Raw genomic sequence first — 17,987 nt, 5'->3', positions numbered from 1 at the left:
GCAAGCAAGCAAGTGAACTTAATATAAAGGATTTAAAAAAACAGAGAACCCTGGAGAAAAATTCACGGGACCAATTGGAGAACATGCAAACTCCAAATATGCAGCTTCAGGGTTGGGATCGAACCTACGCCCTCCTGTATACCAGGCGACGAAGTTAGCATCTCGCCACCATGGTGCTAAATTTTCAGTTGTGTATGTGCATCACTGCCAGCCAGCGTGGTATCGCACACTCTGTCTTTTGTTTCTTCTCCAAGGGAGACCGAGGATTGAGAGAGCGATATTTCTCCTAAATAAATGTTTTGAAAGCCTCGTCCATTCAGAAAAAAAAATCCCATTTGTATGCGTGCACTCATACGTCTTTAGGGTATAATGCAGGCAGTATTTAAAAGCCTTCTGGCCTTTGATATCCAGCAAAGTATATCTTCCTGTTAATGGCTGTCTCTTGCTATTTCTGGGTCCCATCGATTCACGCTGCAATTCACTCAGTGAGGCATTAGAATTTTCATTACGTTAGCGGTGCTGTGATGTGACTTGGGAAGTGCACGGGGGCAACGCGACTCGGTGTGCATCCTTCTCACCCTCTCGCTTTCTCTCGTCATGGCGAGCATCTCCCACCGGTCTACACACTCGCCCCTACCTACCTCTGCCCTCTCATCTCACTTCACTCCCCTCCACACACTCTCCTACCTCTCCCCTTTCATCTCACCCGACTCCCCTCCACGCACTCTCCTGCCTCTCCCCTCTCATCTCACTCCAGTCCCCTCCACGCACTCTCCTGCCTCTCCCCATTCATCTCACTCCACTCCCCTCCACGCACTCTTCTACCTCTCCCCTCTCATCTCACTCCACTCCCCTCCACGCACTCTCCTACCTCTCCCCTCTCATCTCACTCCACTCCCCTCCACGCACTCTCCTACCTTTCCCTCTCATCTCACTCTACTCCTATCCACACACTCTCCTACCTCTCCCCTCTCATCTCACTCCAGTCCCCTCCACGGACTCTCCTGCCTCTCCCCATTCATCTCACTCCACTCCCCTCCACGCACTCTCCTACCTCTCCCCTCTCATCTCACTCCACTACCCTCCACGCACTTTCCTACCTCTCCCCTCTCATCTCACCCCACTCCCCTCCACGCACTCTCTTGCCTCTCCCCATTCATCTCACTCCACTCCCCTCCACACACTCTCCTACCTCTCATCTCACTCCACTCCCCTCCACACACTCTCCTGCCTCTCCCCTTTCATCTCACTCCACTCCCCTCCACACACTCTCCTGCCTCTCCCCATTCATCTCACTCCACTCCCCTCCACACACTCTCCTACCTCTCATCTCACTCCACTCCCCTCCACACACTCTCCTGCCTCTCCCCTTTCATCTCACTCTCCTCCACGCACTCTCCTACCTCTCATCTCACTCTACTCCCCTCCACGCACTCTCCTGCTTCTCTCCCCTCATCTCATTCCACTCCCCTCCACGCACTCTCCTGCCTCTCACCTTTCTCATCTCACCCACTCCCCTCCCCACACTCTCCTGCCATCTCCCCCTTTCATCTCACTCCACTCCCCTCCACGCACTCCTCCTGCCTCTCCCCTTTCATCTCACTCCACTCCCCTCCACACACTCTCCTACCCTCTCATCTCACTCCACTCCCCTCCACAAACTCTCATGCCTCTCCCCTTTCATCTCACTCCACTCCCCTCTCACGCACTCTCCATACTCTCAATCTCCACTCTACTCCTCCTCCACGCACTCGCACTGCCTCTCTCCCCTCATCTCATTCCATCCCCTCCACGCACTCTCCTACCTCTCTCCCTCTCATTTCCACTCCACTCCTCTCCCCCTCCACGCACACGTCTCCTGCCCTCTCCCCCTTCTCATCTCACTCTACTCCCTCCACACACCTCTCTACTTGTCTCTCCCCTATTCATCTCACTCCACTCCCCTCCACGCACTCTCCTACCTCTCCCCTTTCATCTCACTCCACTCCCCTACACACACTCTCTCCTGCCTATCCCCTCGCTCCTAGCTGTTGGGTCTGCTCTCCCTGTCAAGAGGCTGGCTCTTCAAATGTGTCCCCTCTTTGTCGAGTGAGTGAGCGGGCCTGACTGGGGCAGTGGGTCGTATTAAGTGGCTCATGATACCACTGAAAAAGGAATTTAGTTTTTTGATGGAGCGGCCCTCCTCTTTATACAGGGGCGTCTAGGCGATAAGCGGCTCGCATCTCGTCTAAACTCAACACGTTCCAAAGGGTACCCACCAGTAGCAGCTGTCGCTGCGGGGCACAAGGTGACTTAGTATGTATGTTTTAAACTTATTTTGCACCGAACGTAAACAACCGTGCTAATCGGAGATTCGGAGGTGCGGGGTGGGGGAAGACGACATACTAAACACAAAAAAGTTAACGGACATTCGTCTCAATCTTGATTTGAAGCTTTCGTGACTGCAGGAATCCATACTCTTTGGTTCTTTCGGTAAAGTCACGTAGATAGAAAATTAATAGATCACGACGTTTCGATCGCAACACAAGCAACCGTCAGCAAGGTGAGACAAACACAGCTCCTACGTCAGCAGTTTTCCTGCCGTGTTTGCCTCACCTGATGACGGTTGCTTGTGTTGCGATCGAAACGTCGTGATCTATTAATTTTCTATCTACGTGACTTTACCGAAAGAACCAAAGAGTATGGACATTCGTCTGCCAGTGGGGGGGGAGGGGGGGGCGATGATTTCTGCTCGTGTGTAATGCCAATTGAGTAATTCGCAGGTGATTATGCGCATTCGGGCTATGACGGCGGCAACACAATGGCCGACCCATCGGGAATGACGTCAGGGGAACTTGCCACGTCCAGCTGTGTGAGGCAGATGGCGCGCGAAGTGTTTTTACGGTTTACTTCGCCCCGCCGTATTAACCAGGGCGGGCGCCAGGGTTCAAACCACGGCAAAAAAAACCTCGCTTTCCGTTGGGCCACGAGTTGAGCTGCGCTCGGCTCGATCAGCAGGGTCGTCGCTGCTCTCTGTCCGGCTGTGCCACCCTCACTCCACGCGGCTCGCATCTCCAAGCGGATCGGCCGCCCGATGAGTTTGCGACCGTGTCGCTGTTCCAATTTCATCGTCACAAGGACTCGCAAAACCTATTTGGGAAGTATACTCTTAGGTTTTTTCGGTCAAGTCACGTAGGTACAAATAAATAATAAAAATAATAGAAATAATAATAGAAATAAAATAATAAATCACGACGTTTCGGAGGCAACACAAGTCTCCGTCATCAGGTGGGAAGGTGGGACCGTCACAGCTAAATTTACTGTATCAAATGAGTAAATTTAGCTGTGACGGTCCCACCTGATGACGAAGACTTGTGTTGCCTCCGAAACGTCGTGATTTATTATTTTATTTCTATTATTATTTCTATTTTTATTATTTATTTGTACCTACGTGACTTGACCGAAAAAACCTAAGAGTATGAATCTTTGCAGTCACGAAAGCTTCAAATCTAGAACTAATTGGGAAAGCCTGCGCATGCGGCGCCATCGCCGGTTGTGCCTGCCGGACTTATTGCCCACTCGCTGTCCCCCCCCCCCCCCCCCCGTGCGCTGCTTTCACCGTTATTCCGCGTACGGACGGCAGCCACTGGGTGGTCCCCCATATGCTGGACCGCCGTGGGGCGCCGAAATAGTCGAGACGAGATGGGGGAGGCAAGGCGGTTTGAAATGCCGAGGCAGGTAGGCACGCGCTGCATGCACGCAAATCCTCACCCTCCGCCTGGTGCCACACGCTTGGTGCAGGCCATCTCCTTGTGAGAACAGACCCAGACAGAAGCTCCCGAAGGACAGCGTCTCATTTAGCATGCAGGATCATTTCATTCACTCCCTAACGATGTCGTTAATTGCAGCTTTGTGGTGTTTTTTTTTCTCACCTGCGGTTTGCAGCGCGTGTCCCCTCGGAGGATGACAAGACGGATGCAAGGGTGGCGAAGGTAACATTCTTAATTATTCCGCTGTCCCAGGGTACAACGATCCCGATTAATGCGTCGATTCATCAGTGACTCTGAATCGTCATCGTAATCAATCACGGTCAATCTTTTGTTGAATGAAAGCTTCCCCAAGCCAGAGCCATCGTCCATAATCCCACAATGCAACCCAGCACTTGCGCACGAGACGCGTCCCATTCCATGGCTGCCATTCCGTCACTATCCTTGGCCTGGCCATCAACCCTTCTAAGTGACGTGTATACGCAGGGGCTTAATTTGAGACGGGTCAATCCAGGTCCGGCGATCTCGAAGATATTCCCGCATCTGGCACACAGCCACCAAATGTACCTCTCACGATGGCTGTGTCTACAGCCAGTCACGTGACACCGACTCGAGTCTACCAGCGACCCGCAAAATATTCAGTTGAGGAATTTAGGCCCCAATTGCGAGTAATGGATTTGCGGTTGATACGGAGAGATCGGATGATTGCGGATGAAGCTATATTGGAGAAAAGTAACGGCAATATCAGTTGCAATCCACGTGGCCTTTAGTTAATGGTTAAGCGATGCATTTGTTTTCCATGCAAATCGCCCCACAGTGTATACCACGTGCTTAATTAATTGCACTAATTTGCGACGTTAGGACCGCTATTGGGAGTCTTCGTTTAGAGATTTCCGCCGTCTGCCGTTGATTGTGGTGAGGTGATTGTGGTGAGGTGATTGTGGTGAGGTGAGTGTGGTGAGGTGAGTGTGGTGAGGTGAGTGTGGTGAGGTGAGTGTGGTGAGGTGAGTGTGGTGAGTGTGTAGAGGTGAGGTGAGTGTGGTGAGGTGAGGTGAGTGTGGTGAGGTGAGTGTGGTGAGGTGAGGCCGGTGAGGTGAGGGTGATGAGTAATTGAGCGACCGGGGGGGGGGGGGGGAGACCTGGGGCGGCTACTGACACCTGTCAGAAGCCAAATTGAACGCACATTTTTATTAACATTATTAAAACGAAACTATTATACCAGGTAAGGCCCCACCTAAGCTATATAGCTCTTATTTCAGAAGCGACCTTGCCACATATGATAGCTCAACAAAGTGACTTGTGTTAATATTTATAGCACCCAAAAAGTGTAAACGCGTGATGTTGATCCTAAACGTGGAGAGAAAACCCGGAGGACCCCTAGAAAATCCCACACGACCACAGGGAGAGAGACATGCAAACTCCAAATATACAGGCGTCAGAGTTGGGATTGAACTCACGACCTGTATACCAGGCGAGGTAGTTAACATCTCACCATCGTGGCGCCTACGGTATGAAAGATCTGTACGTAGCCAACCGTCCTGTAGTTTTGTGTGTAGTTAATTCTGACTGGGCTGGGATCACTGACTCACTGTGCTTTAATCCCGGGGGGCTGAAACCCAAATATGAATTCTGGATTTGAAGCTTTCGTGACTGCAAGGATTCATATTCTTAGGTTTTTTTTGGTAAAGTCACGTAGGTAAAAAATTTAAATTAATAAAAGTAAAATAAAATCAAAATCAAAATCACGACGTTTCGGAAGCAACACAAGCTTCCGTCTTCAGGTGGAACAGTCACAGCACGATAACTGTATCAAGTGAGAGTCTCACTTGATACAGAGTCTCACTTGATACAGCTATCGTGCTGTGACTGTTACACCTGAAGACGGAAGCTTGTGTTGCTTCCGAAACGTCGTGATTTTAATTTAATTTTTATTTTACTTTTATAATTTTTTACCTACGTGACTTTACCGAAAAAAACCTAAGAATATGAATTCTGGATTTCATGCGGTTCTGGCTCCAGCGCCCTAGCGTTTAAACCGCTTGGCCACCGATCTGAGTCGCGTATTAAATTCCACCCAAAGCCGGCAAAACGAGGGAACACATTGAGTGAACCGCGAGTGCGTGTTCCTTCCTGTGTTTCAGTGAGCCACAGAGATCCAGATTGTCTTGTCCAAGCCATACGGTCTTGGACACATTTTTTTTATTGCTCACTCCACTCTTCTCATTTGATTATATCCAAGGAGTGCACTTCCTTAACAGCACGTGTTATTCGGCGGGCGGATGTGGTACTTTTTGTGCCACCACTCTAATTAAATTGACGCGACCAGGCCTGACCTTGATCCAGTTGTGTCCTCTCGTGAATTTCTATTTTACAATCATTGTAATTTATTCCAGTTGTGCTCTGTCATGTAGGAATGATTTTGAGATTTTAAAAAAGATTCTGAGGCAACTTTTGGATCTTTTTTTCAGATTAACAGATTGTTTGCGTTATTAAAGAATGTAAACGTATCTTGGTGCCGACAAAAAATCAACGCAACACTTTGCTTAAGAATGCCACGTTTGGCAGGCGACGTTGATTCATACTCTCATCCGAAACGATATGTTTTGCCAGTTAATCCGGGTTATTCATACCTAGGCCCGATTCTCAGATTTTTCGGATAAATCCGAAAATAGAAAGCACACTCATTCCTCCTTTCATCTGCGCACAATGCGATGAAGAAATATCTCCGTTCACAACTCTCGCAGGACAATGGCCGCTTTCTGAGATGTTGCAGACCCACTTCTGAGACCCCTTCACGTGATAGATCTTCCACATGCAAAAAGGGGTGATGATGGCTTATGTAGATAGGGCTTCATTCATTCAGCAGTGGATAAATCATGACTGATTAGGATAATAAGAATGTGGGGTTAAAATACTTCGATTTAAAGCTTTCGTGACTGCAGGGATTCATCTTCTTGGTTCTTTCGGTAAAGTCACGTAGAATGTAAATAATAAAATAATAAAAACAAAACATAATAAAATAATTCTCACGACGTTTCGGCCACAACGCAAGCAGCCGTCCTCAGGTGGAGAACAGGTAATTATTTTATTATGTTTTTTTTTTTATTATTTTATTGTTTCCATTCTACGTGACTTTACTGAAAGAGCCAAGAAGATAATTAGCATACAGTGTAAAACATTTTTTCACAATATTTTACTTGGCCACGTCGGACGAGCGGCAAAATAATAAAAACTGATTAATATAAATAATGAATCCTGAATTGAAAACGGAGAAGGGAAATGCTTTGACTGTCGGAGCGAACAGGCCACTCATCAATCCTGCTAAAAGCCTGTCGGCCAAGTACGCGGCGAAGGTGTCCGATCTGGATTTTAATATTCTGCCTTTTTATTTTGGGTACATTTGGTTGTGGCTATGTCGGCAATAACTGAACTATATTGAGACGTCCTTTTGTAACTGAGTAACAATGTAACTCAACCTTTTTACTTATTTATGTTTAACCGTAGACATGCATTCATGTGGAATAGTCGCGAGACTTTTTTTAAAGAGGGTCATGCATTGGGATGTTTAACCAGTTCCGTTTATGAGTGTACGTTTTCCGCTCTTTGCCTTCATCCATCCGTACCTCACCGGCGTGGTGAAGTATGGTCAAATAACCCCCATATTTCATATTGATCGAGCATATTCACTCAAGGCCCCATGAATGACCCACATGATGGCCTGAAGACACCCTGATCCAGCAGTGGATAACAATAGCCTATCATCATCATCGCTTATTATTTACACCGCGCCTCCCATGCTGTACACCTTGGGGCGCCCTGCGGCGGTCTAGCCTAGGGGGACACTAAGTGGCAGCTGTCCCTACGCAGGCATAACGGTGAATCCAGTGCACAGGCTCGCATGTCCGGCGATGTCGCTACCGCGCGGGTAACCTGACAGTCCTTGTGATGACGAAATAGGAAAGCCGACGCGGTTACAAACTCATCGGGCGGCCGATCCGCTTGGAGATGCGAGCAGCGTGGAGTGGGGGTGGCACAGTCGCACAGAAAGCAGCGCCCCCCTGGCGAGTGGTGACCCTGCTGACCGAGCTGAACTCTCCCTCGTCGAGTAATCTTCCGGCATAAAATTGGCAAATGATTTGTTCAAATTTTTGGCGACTTCGAACTGTGACACCGGCGCACATGGCCCGCTGTTTTTGTCGAATGCCCTCACGGGATCTTTTAAAATCCGCGGCGGAGCAAATGCCATGCTATGGACAGTTAATGCACCTACAGTATTAACCAGGGTGGCCACTGGTCTCGAACTGTCGCCACCCTAGGTGTACAAGGCTTTCGAGTGGCTGTTCCTTGAGCTATCGCCTCAAAAAATGGCTTTATTGGTACAGCCCATGAAGCGTTTAATGTCTACTTCACAAATGTAAATGAACGCTGGCGAGGTCGTTGTGGTAAGTTCATATCGTTAAATGCCTTTAAAAGAATTGTATCGTAGTGTGTTAGATGGAGAATATCGTTTGGGAAAAAGAAGCTATGTGCTATAAAACATCGAATAATATGAGAAAATACATAGGAAGCTGCCCTATGTCCGTGGTGGACCTACGTATGTTATGTTGAACTTCTTTTGCACCGTACGTAGCCGACCGTGCCAATTGGAGGGGCCCATGGTGGGCATTGCCGAATGGTGGACACACGCAGCATTTGCCACGTGGTTCTGAGCCTCGGGTTGTGGTGCTAAGGGCTGTGAGTCTGACAACTGCTGCCGGGGCTGCGACAGCTTTGCTTTCACCTGCCAGTGGCACTCCCTCTCTCTAGAGACTGCAGCTCGTTGGATTTAATTGAATACGCTTGGAACATTCTGGCAACGCTTGGACCAGCGGTGGTTAGCTGTAGGATAGAGGTGACGGGGGGGGGGGGGGGGGTGCTTCCACTTCCAATCGCACGTGCGTCGCCGTTACGTTGCGTTACGTCGCCCCCGGGGGGAAAGCCGAGCGGACCTCGCGAGCACCCTCTGTCTCTCTCTCTCTTCCTCTCGTAAGTTGCTGACCACAATTTACGTTCCCTTCTGAGAAGCCGTGAAGGTGATGGATGGGCGTTCCCCGGCAGACAGGCTCTCACCTCGTGCCCTCTCTTCCCGGATGAGATTAAACCAACGGCGCGTTCATTCATTGCATTCCCGGGAAACGTTTCATCCGCTCGGAATGCGCACCAGTTGGTGACAATTCCTCGCGCTTTTGCTTTCGCGCGTATTTAAGTGTCTCCGCTATTCATTGCTCACCGTTTTATTTATATTGCCTTGCTGTCACGTGACGCACACACGCTCGCTCGCTCCCTCGCTGCATGTTTTGGGGCAGTAATGTACATATGAATGTTGAACTTCTTCCTTTTGCTTTAAATCACACATTAGTTTCAGCTTTGCCGATAAACTCCCCGCTCAGTGCAGTGTGGTGGGCGAGTATGTATGTACAGTACGTTGAACTTCCTTCACACGGTACGTAGCCAGCCGTGTGAATGAGAGGTGTGGGGGGAACGACAAGAAACTAAACAAAAAGCAGTTCTAAAGAAATTAGTTTTCAATCAAGGTGATTTAAAAGTGCATAGCTCCAGTGGCTTCCTAATATCGGCAGGAAGAGCGTTCCAGACGGCCACTAAAAGCGCATCTGAAAGCGCGCGATGCAGTGGCCGTCTTTATTCGTTGATTTGCGTGATAGTTTATGATCCTTGACAATAGCCATTGCTTAGGTTTCACCAGGAACAGCAAGCTGGAACCCTGTTGTGGGAATTCTTTCTTTTTTTGCCCACCTAATGTTTTTTTTGTATCTGTTCATAGAATGTTTGGTAATGTAGGGTACAATTAAACATGATTATTATGAATAAAAGGTACGTATTGCTCGAGTGGTAGTACCTTACGCCGATAATTCCTCCTCCAAGCCAAGCCAAGTAGCGTTTCGGAAAATACCGAGTGAGAAACTCAGCCCCGGCGCTCGCCAATTGGGGGCCCTGAGCAGATAGTGTTCTGTGGGGTGGCCCTACCTCTTGGGTCTATAAAACCCCTCGCGAGATGACGGACGAGATGTAGACAAGATATAAATGTAGCGAGATGAGAAGAATTTAAACCAAAATAAGGAAGTGAGATGAAAGGAGAGCGATGTTGACACCGCACCTCCGATTAGCACCGTCGGCGACATACGGTGCCAAATAGGTTCAACATAGCGATGAGAGAGATTTTTTTAAAGTTAATTCTCTTGTCATGTTTATGAGGCTTTGGGCTTCAGCCGTTAGTCCATGGACCCATATATTGTCGTGAGTCGAGAGCCCTCCTTGAGATGTGAGTGTGTGGACCCAAATGTTAGAGAACTCCCCCTTTAGCTTTTTGGGGCCTAAGCTTTTGCTTGTGTTGCCCATGCCCAGCGACCACCAAGGGTTTCGTGACACCCATATGCCGCTGCAATATTGTGCTCTCAATAATTATGGCGGTTATTTTATCCAAAGGCCAGGGCATCCGATGTGTGTGTACAGACGTGCGCAAGCCGTTTCCATAGGTGCTTCATTTGCATATGTAAAGGCCTGTCTCATCACACCGGTGACGAATTACATTATCTTTAAGAATAGGTTTTACCCTTCATGGCAATAAAACAGGAGTTGTGTTGAGACGTTCAAATGACACATAGATACCTTTTGCAAGGCATCAAGTCTGCATTAACCATTGCATATTATAGTTTCTGCATTGTCTTTGAAACTGATTGGCCTACACCCGCGACCGCCTTCTTTATTGCCTTGCCTCACCAGTATTAGACCAGACAACGCTTAAAGTGCGAACAGTACAAAGATGATGCAAGTATCGGTTAACGCAGACTTGATGCCTTGCAAAAGGTGTCTATGTGGTGTTTTTGAACATCTTAACACAGGTTTTATTTCTAGAAATGGTCAAACCTATTCTTATTTTTCATAATGTTTGATACTGGCAAAAAGGTCCCATAGATGTCAATTATCTTTGTACAGGGACTCCTCTACTTGCGAACATTCGACTTACGAACTCTCAGAGATACGAAAAACCTGGCCATACGTCCAGTTACCTGTCCGGACCGAGAGTCGTAAGCTGGAGTCTCACAGGGTGTACGATGAGATCACTGAAAAGGGACAGGAGGCTGAGAAACCGGAAAGGGTTCAACACCAAGCAGCCGGCTGAAGGTTTCAGCATGATTGATATGGCACTGGCTTGTTTTGGTTCTAGGGACCCAAACACTGAAAGGTTTACTCAGGTGATGGCAGCGTGTTCACGATGCTATTGCCTGCTACAAGTGGATTTATGAAGAGAAGAAGAGAGCAACTGTGCAGACATTTCTTGTTAAGTTTTTCAAGAGAGTCGAGAGGAAACATGAACACCAAAGGGAATTAGCATTTACATCTGCAGAACATGAAGAACCAGTGGCATCGACATCTGCAGAACATGAAGAACCAGTGGCATCTACATCTGCAGAACATGAAGAACCAGTGGCATCTACATCTGCAGAACATGAAGAACCAGTGGCATCTACATCTACAGAACATGAAGAACCAGTGGCATCTACATCTACAGGAGATTAAACAACTTTTAAAGCCATTCCCCGTGTTTAGTGTACATGTCGTACAAAATGTTTGGAGTCGACAGGAGTAAAGTTGGACTTACGAACAAATCGACTTACAAACAGACCTCTGGAACCTAACTCGTTTGTAAGTGGATGATTCCCCGTGTTGGGAGAGGGATGCTGCACGCCGGGCCTGCGGTCCGGAGGTCGCCGGTTCAATGCCATCTCCCCGGCGTGGCAAGTTGACACAATGACGCAAGTTTCTTCTTCAATCCGACCCCCGCCGTCTCTGCCCAGCCAGAAGTGTAAGCGGGTGCTCACTCCATTGTTGGTCTACGATCGGCAGGTCTGCGTGTGGAGGGGTAATGCGTGTGATGCTTCTGCTTTTTGCCCAAGCCGGCTGGCCAGCGTGGAGAAGAATAGGCCAGAAAAGACCCGATGAGCACGGTTGGCCTCACATGGTGCGAAAGAAGTTCAACATACGTGTACGTACATAGTGGAGGCCTTTCCGACAGTTTGCAGGGCTGCACCTTTACCGCCATTAGAAAATCGAGTCAGCATGGCTCTTAATTTTTTTTCTTTTTTCCTAAAAGTGACCCGTAGGGGGGGGGGGGGGGGTTAATGTAAACCGCACGGCGGATGATCGATCTTTCAATTCTGCGTATCAGAGCCACACCACCACGGGTGAGCGTTGGCCTAAGACCGTCCACTGCAGCTCGTTTTGCCAATCAAAGCTCCGCTCAATTGTCTCCGTGGGGTGCCAGCGACTCGCGGTGCTGCCACATGACCAACTCCCCCCCCCCGCCGAGCCCCCCACGGCCAGTGACTCGCGGTGACACCACGTGATACCGACCCCTCCACCCCCCCCCCGCCGAGCCCCCCACGGCCAGTGACTCGCGGTGACACCACGCGACACTGACCCCCTCCACCCCTCCGCCGAGCCCCCCACGGTTGCAAAATTCCCACAGAGCGCTTCCGCGAGGGTCAAATTGTGCCTGTACCTTTAAAGATATATATCGGGGACTTCTCTACTTAGGAACATTCGACTTACGAACTTTCAGAGATACGAACAAACCTGTCCAGTTACCTGTTCGGATCGAGAGTCATAAGTTCAACCACCGCGCAATAGATGGCGGTTGTGGCATCTACATCTGCAGAACGTGAATTACCAGTGGCGTCTGCATCTACAGGAGATATTACAACTTTTAAAGCCATTTCCCGTGTTCGGTGTACATGCCCTACAACTTGTTTGGAATCGACAGGAGTGCAGTTGGACTTACGGACAAATCAAATTACAAACAGACCTCTGGAACCTAACTCATTCGTAATTAGAGGATTCCCTGCACTGCGTTAACCCTCCTCTGGTCTTCGCACCTGATAGGCTCACAGTGACGACATCGCATTCACCCCCTCTATTTAAGAGTCAAACAGGAGGAATGCTCCACAATTATGGCTGTCGCCTGATGAAGCTGGTTGTAATTACCGGCGAGATGTCGCACTCGAATCGTAAATGTGGTGGGTTTACTCTCGGAACACACCGGAGTGCTGAACTAGTAACAAATTGGCATTTTGTTACTAATTGGCATTTATACTCTTAGGTCTTTTCGGTAAAGTCACGTAGGAAATAAATAAATAACGAAAATAAATAATAATGCTCTTATTTCTTATATTATTTTTATATAATATAATAAAAGTAATATAATAAAAATAATATTATTTCTTATATAATTCTTATTTATGTATTATTATTTATTTTTTACCTACGTGACTTTACCGAAAAGACCTAAATCCTTGCAGTCACGAAAGCTTCAAATCTAGAATTAATTGCCATTTGTGTTACTAACCCTCGCTGCTGCCTCCACCGCGCTGGATTACAGGCAGCCATGTGCGTAGCCACCACCACTGCCTCCGGGCAATATAGCATCATTGTCAACCACGGTCAGTCCACTGCTAGACGAAGACCTCTCCAAGTCGTTGCCACCGCTCGCTGTCCCATGGGGTGAGGATTCACGGAGCACCTGCACACAAGTGGATTTCACCGCTCCGTCTCTCTGGAGGACGCCTTCAACGTGGCTGTGCACACGGCAATACAAGTGAACCGATGAGGTCACCCAATGAGTGTGGCATTGAATGGATGCGGAATGCCTCTTTAAGGCAAAAGTAAGTCGCGTCTGGCCGGCTTTTGTTTGACGGCATTGACGGCGAGTACAAGTTCTGGGGTGCGCCTCACTCTGCCGGAGCATCTTGTGTCTCGGAGGATACGGCGCACACGCAGCCCTTTTGTCAATCCGCTGCTGGATGCAATACTCCCTCCCCCCGTGCTGTGCAGGTCGTGGTGGAGGAGTTGGTTAACGATACTTCAGCGCGGTGGTCAGCGTGGGTCGTAGAAGGCGGTGGTGGTGGGGGTGGGGAGCGGGGGGGGGGAAAGTAGATGCCGGAGCATAGCATCGGAATAATCAGAATCAGAATCTTTATTTAGACTGAAGTAGGAATCCGATGAGCTATGAAGCTCTTTTCCACAGATGTCCAGTATAGGCAGCTCAGCAACAGAAGTACAGCAGCAGCAGCCTTGCAACGCCTGTCATGCATGGCGATCACCTATCCAAGCATCAATGCAAACTCGACACACTGCTTAGGGCTTGCCAAGCTGTATTGGCGGGATTGGGTGGGTGCCTTCTTGACGAGATGGTCACAAGCTTAATGCTCTGCAGAAGCCCTGAACGCTCCGATGCAATCATCAAGTGTCCTCTGCCCCCCCCCCCCCTCGCGCGCTCCCCTGTTCGCCCGAGTACGAAATGAACGGGCGGTTAAGGGTCATGAGAGGCATAATAGCTGCGACGGACCTTTATTGAACGTGCATATTTTACCTGGAGGCACGTTGCACAAGGGCACCTCGGCTAGTTTAGTTTTATAAACGAATTTATGACGCGAAGTGGGTTTTTTTGCCCCGCGTATCGTAATTGCGTTTGGGATTAGCGGCGGCGCGTGGGGGGGGGGGGCGGCAAGAGAAATAACACAAAGGCAGGCGGAGGACCTTGCACTGTTATTTATTCCCTTAGCTGCTGTGTGGAAACGATGGAAGCGGTGGGGGGGGGGGGGCGTGGGGGGGGGGGGCGTGGGGCTTGCGCTGCTGAGGGATGAACGCCGCGCAGAAACCTAGACACGGAATCTATCCTATTCTTGGTTCTTTCGGTAAAGGCACGGAGATATAAAATAGAAAATAAATAATACAAATAATAAAAGCAAAAAACCCATGACGTTCCGATAAAGACCGCTTCTGTTGCGATAGAAACGTCGGTTTTTTGCTTTTATTTATTATTTGAAAATTTTATTTAAATAGTTTTCTTCTATCTACGTGACTTTACCGAAAGAACCAAGAATATGAATTCCTGCAGTCACGGAAGTTTTAAGTCGAAATCTATCCTGGCTCTATGGGAAGATGGAATCTTTGGTTGCGGGCAGATTATTAGTACTCCGATCGCCAGTGTTTGATTTGACGCACGGCGCCAAATAAGTTCAACACACGTACACACATACGGTGCTTCAGGTGTATTTTGTTCAACCAGGTGAGCACTGAGGAGACCAGCGGAGAATCTGATTTGCCAAGATGAACCTGGGCCACCGAACTGGCAAAGAAATCAAATTGTAACTAGATTCTAAGCTTTCGTGACTGCAGGAATTACTCTTTGATTCTTTCGGTAAAGTCACGTAGAAAGACTTTACCGAAAGTACCAAAGAGCATTCAAATTCTATTAACGTATGGCAATCTGTGCAGGAGCTCAATGCCAATGTCGAGACGAGAGGGCTTCAGCAGGGAGAGAGAGAGAGTTCACGTCGTTTTTCTGTTCCTCCGCGTCCTCCTCTTCCGTAGGAGGAGCGCAGAACACAGTGGGTTTACTCATAGGGTCCATAGTTTGGGTTGCGTGGCCACAATCGCACGACTGTGGATTGTCTTTAACATTCCATTCATGAAGGAGATGCGCGCATCGGTCTGTTGATGTTGTTCTGATGCATGTGAAGGTTCCACCTGTGTCTGCGAGGATGAGGAAAGTCACAGCCGGGAGGTGCAATGTTTGGATCTCGAATGAGGTGTTTATTCTGCGTCGCAATAGAATGACATAAAAGTACGACGATGAGGCAAATTTAAATCGGAGCATAAACGGCCGATGCAAATCTTATAAATAGCAACCAATTACATATCGGAGCGGAAACAACCAAATAAAATTGGAGTAAGCAAAAACAACAAATGCCTTCCAAGGGAAATTGGAAATTCTGCAGAATTATAACTCAATATTAAGTTTAAATAAATTTCCTGAAATCAATTTCGCTTCGGACAAATTACTTTACCAACGTTCAGAGTACAATTTTAACTTCGAGATGCAGACCGCGGGTGATGATTGTTCGAATGTGTGAATGGACATGGATATCTGTCGAATACAATAGCGGCCTTCAAATCCGGTGGTACGCATACCCTGGGGGGTTGGGGGGGTATGAGGGGGGGTGTGTGGGGGGGTGTGTGCGGGGGGTACAAGCTACAATTCACGTCATAGTGGTGGTGTTGGTCACTTCGTCGGCTATGCGTATCATTGAGATTCCATGGAAATAATAAAATAATACAAATATTATTTCCATTCTATGTGACTTTACCGAAAGAACCAAGAAGATGAATTCCTGCAGTCACGAAATCTTTAAATCGAAAAATTGCAATTACGTTAAGTGACATTCAGTCCTCGGTGTTAATGATGTGTGAATATAGTTTTTATTATCATAACTATTATTACACGGTCGTCTTGCCGAGTCCGGCAACGGAAACTTCATCAGCAGCGTGGGGGAGGGAGGAAAGGCCCTGAGTCCACCTGAGTCCACCTGAGTCCACTTGAGTCTACACTTCATAATCAACGTTTTTGGGTTTAGATCGCGTTATTTATAAATGTGTCGTAACCCTCCACCACCCGACACGGCCAATCAATAAAAAAGTGTCACGTTGACAAAGGACAAATAGTTCACTGCTTGAGCCCACCGGTGTGTTGAAGCGCGAAACCACAACATTTACAATTTGAGTAACACGACGTTTCGCTGGTAATTGCATCCAGCATCATCGGGCAATTCGCCAGAATGGTGAGGCTCTACTGTGTCTCCCGTTCTTATATAGAGCAGCAGCAGGGTGACGTCATCATTAACTCATTAACTCACGCTGACAATCTGCGACACGATAGTGAGTCTGGTCGATCACCTACCATGGATGCGCCCTGCCTAAGCCACTTGCGTTTCTAAACAGTCAGTATGACAACTTCTGATTAGCATGTTTTCTGATACATGCATCTCTCTTTCACTCTCCCCCCCCCCCCGTCTCTTCCCAAGGGTCATCACTTCATGCGCTCTTCAGTTTGTTTTCAAGTTTGTTTGTCGTTTGCCCGCGTTCGTGATTCGTGTGTCAAAGCTGTCGTTTGTTTCAAGTTTCAATTAGTTTTCATTTTCATTTATTAGGTATAGCCCTGTGAGCCATTCGGCTCACGAATCGGGTGCAATCGCAACAAACAAAAAAACTAAAACATGAACAAGAAAACTATCTTAAAGTGACTATGTGCAAACAGAACATCCAAGAAAAGACAGCAAAATATTGCAGAAAAAGCACCGTACACCAACACTGTGTGCAAAAATCCCAGTGGGATGCAAGTCAAACAACAACAACAACCACAAGACAACGTAGATTAAGGCCATCAGTCTAACTGTGTACTACAACAAACAAACATGGCCAAACCGAAAAACTTTTAAAAAATCACCAAAATAAAGCCATAAAAGCAATTAAACAGTGACCATAGGAATTGTTTGTGGTCAGGTCGGTTCTGAAAAAAGACGATAGTCGCTCAGTGGGCCTTACTTGGAAAGATAAAAAAAAAACACATTTTAGTTTCATTTGTATATTTTAAAGTGATTTGCTTGTCTTCTTGGTTCTTTCGGTAAAGTCACGTAGGAGGGAAATAATAAAATAATAAAAATAAAACATAATAAAATACAATGCTCACGACGTTTCGGCCACAACACAAGCAGTTACATGCTAATTTATCGCTTTAACATCATGCTAATCTCTCACATTATCATAGCTACTGCTTTGCTAAATTCCTCTTGATATGTAAACTCCTTTGTCAAGGTGCTCTTCTTCTTTCACCCAGCTTAAATACGCTGCCAAGCTTAGTAGTGTTCATTAGGACGCTGTCTTTCCGACAGCTCTGTTTCTTCACCTGAGGACGGCTGCTTGTGTTGTGGCCGAAACGTCGTGAGAATTTTATTTTATTATGTTTTCTTTTTCTTTTTTTATTATTTCCCTTCTACGTGACTTTACCGAAAGAACCAAGAAGATGAATCCCTGCAGTCACGAAAGCTTTAAATCGTGATTTTCTTATCTTTCCTATACCTTGCACTCCTATCGTGTTTTATTTGTATTTTTGTTGTCACGTTATGAACTGCCCCTACTGGACATTTATGAAAAAGAGCTTCATAGCTCATCGGATTCCTCTCGTCTAAATATTCTGATTCTGAATTGGTACTTGTGTAGAATATTACAATGCAGGCACAATGGTATGCTACTTTTCCATGATCAAATTAGAATCCATGTTTTTCGCAGCATACGTACAATTCGTGTGTACATATTCACATTCTCAGCAGCAGCCTTGGTCAATCC

At 47.5% G+C, this 17,987-nt stretch overlaps 1 long non-coding RNA gene across 1 annotated transcript in view; it reads left to right on the top strand.

Moving 5' to 3' along the window:
* The window catches only part of LOC133357553 (uncharacterized), a 178,006-nt gene that overhangs the window by 141,418 nt on the left and 18,601 nt on the right, over positions 1-17,987 (top strand). Inside the window, exon 2 of the long non-coding RNA XR_009756980.1 lies at positions 3,925-3,971. This is a non-coding gene — a long non-coding RNA (uncharacterized LOC133357553). The remainder of the gene's footprint in view (positions 1-3,924; positions 3,972-17,987) is intronic.

This window comes from Lethenteron reissneri, chromosome 7 (assembly GCF_015708825.2).
Source record: "Lethenteron reissneri isolate LAM-NWPU_2019-01 chromosome 7, ASM1570882v1, whole genome shotgun sequence".
Lineage (NCBI taxonomy): Eukaryota > Metazoa > Chordata > Hyperoartia > Petromyzontiformes > Petromyzontidae > Lethenteron > Lethenteron reissneri.
This window is presented reverse-complemented; position numbering and strand designations above follow the sequence as displayed.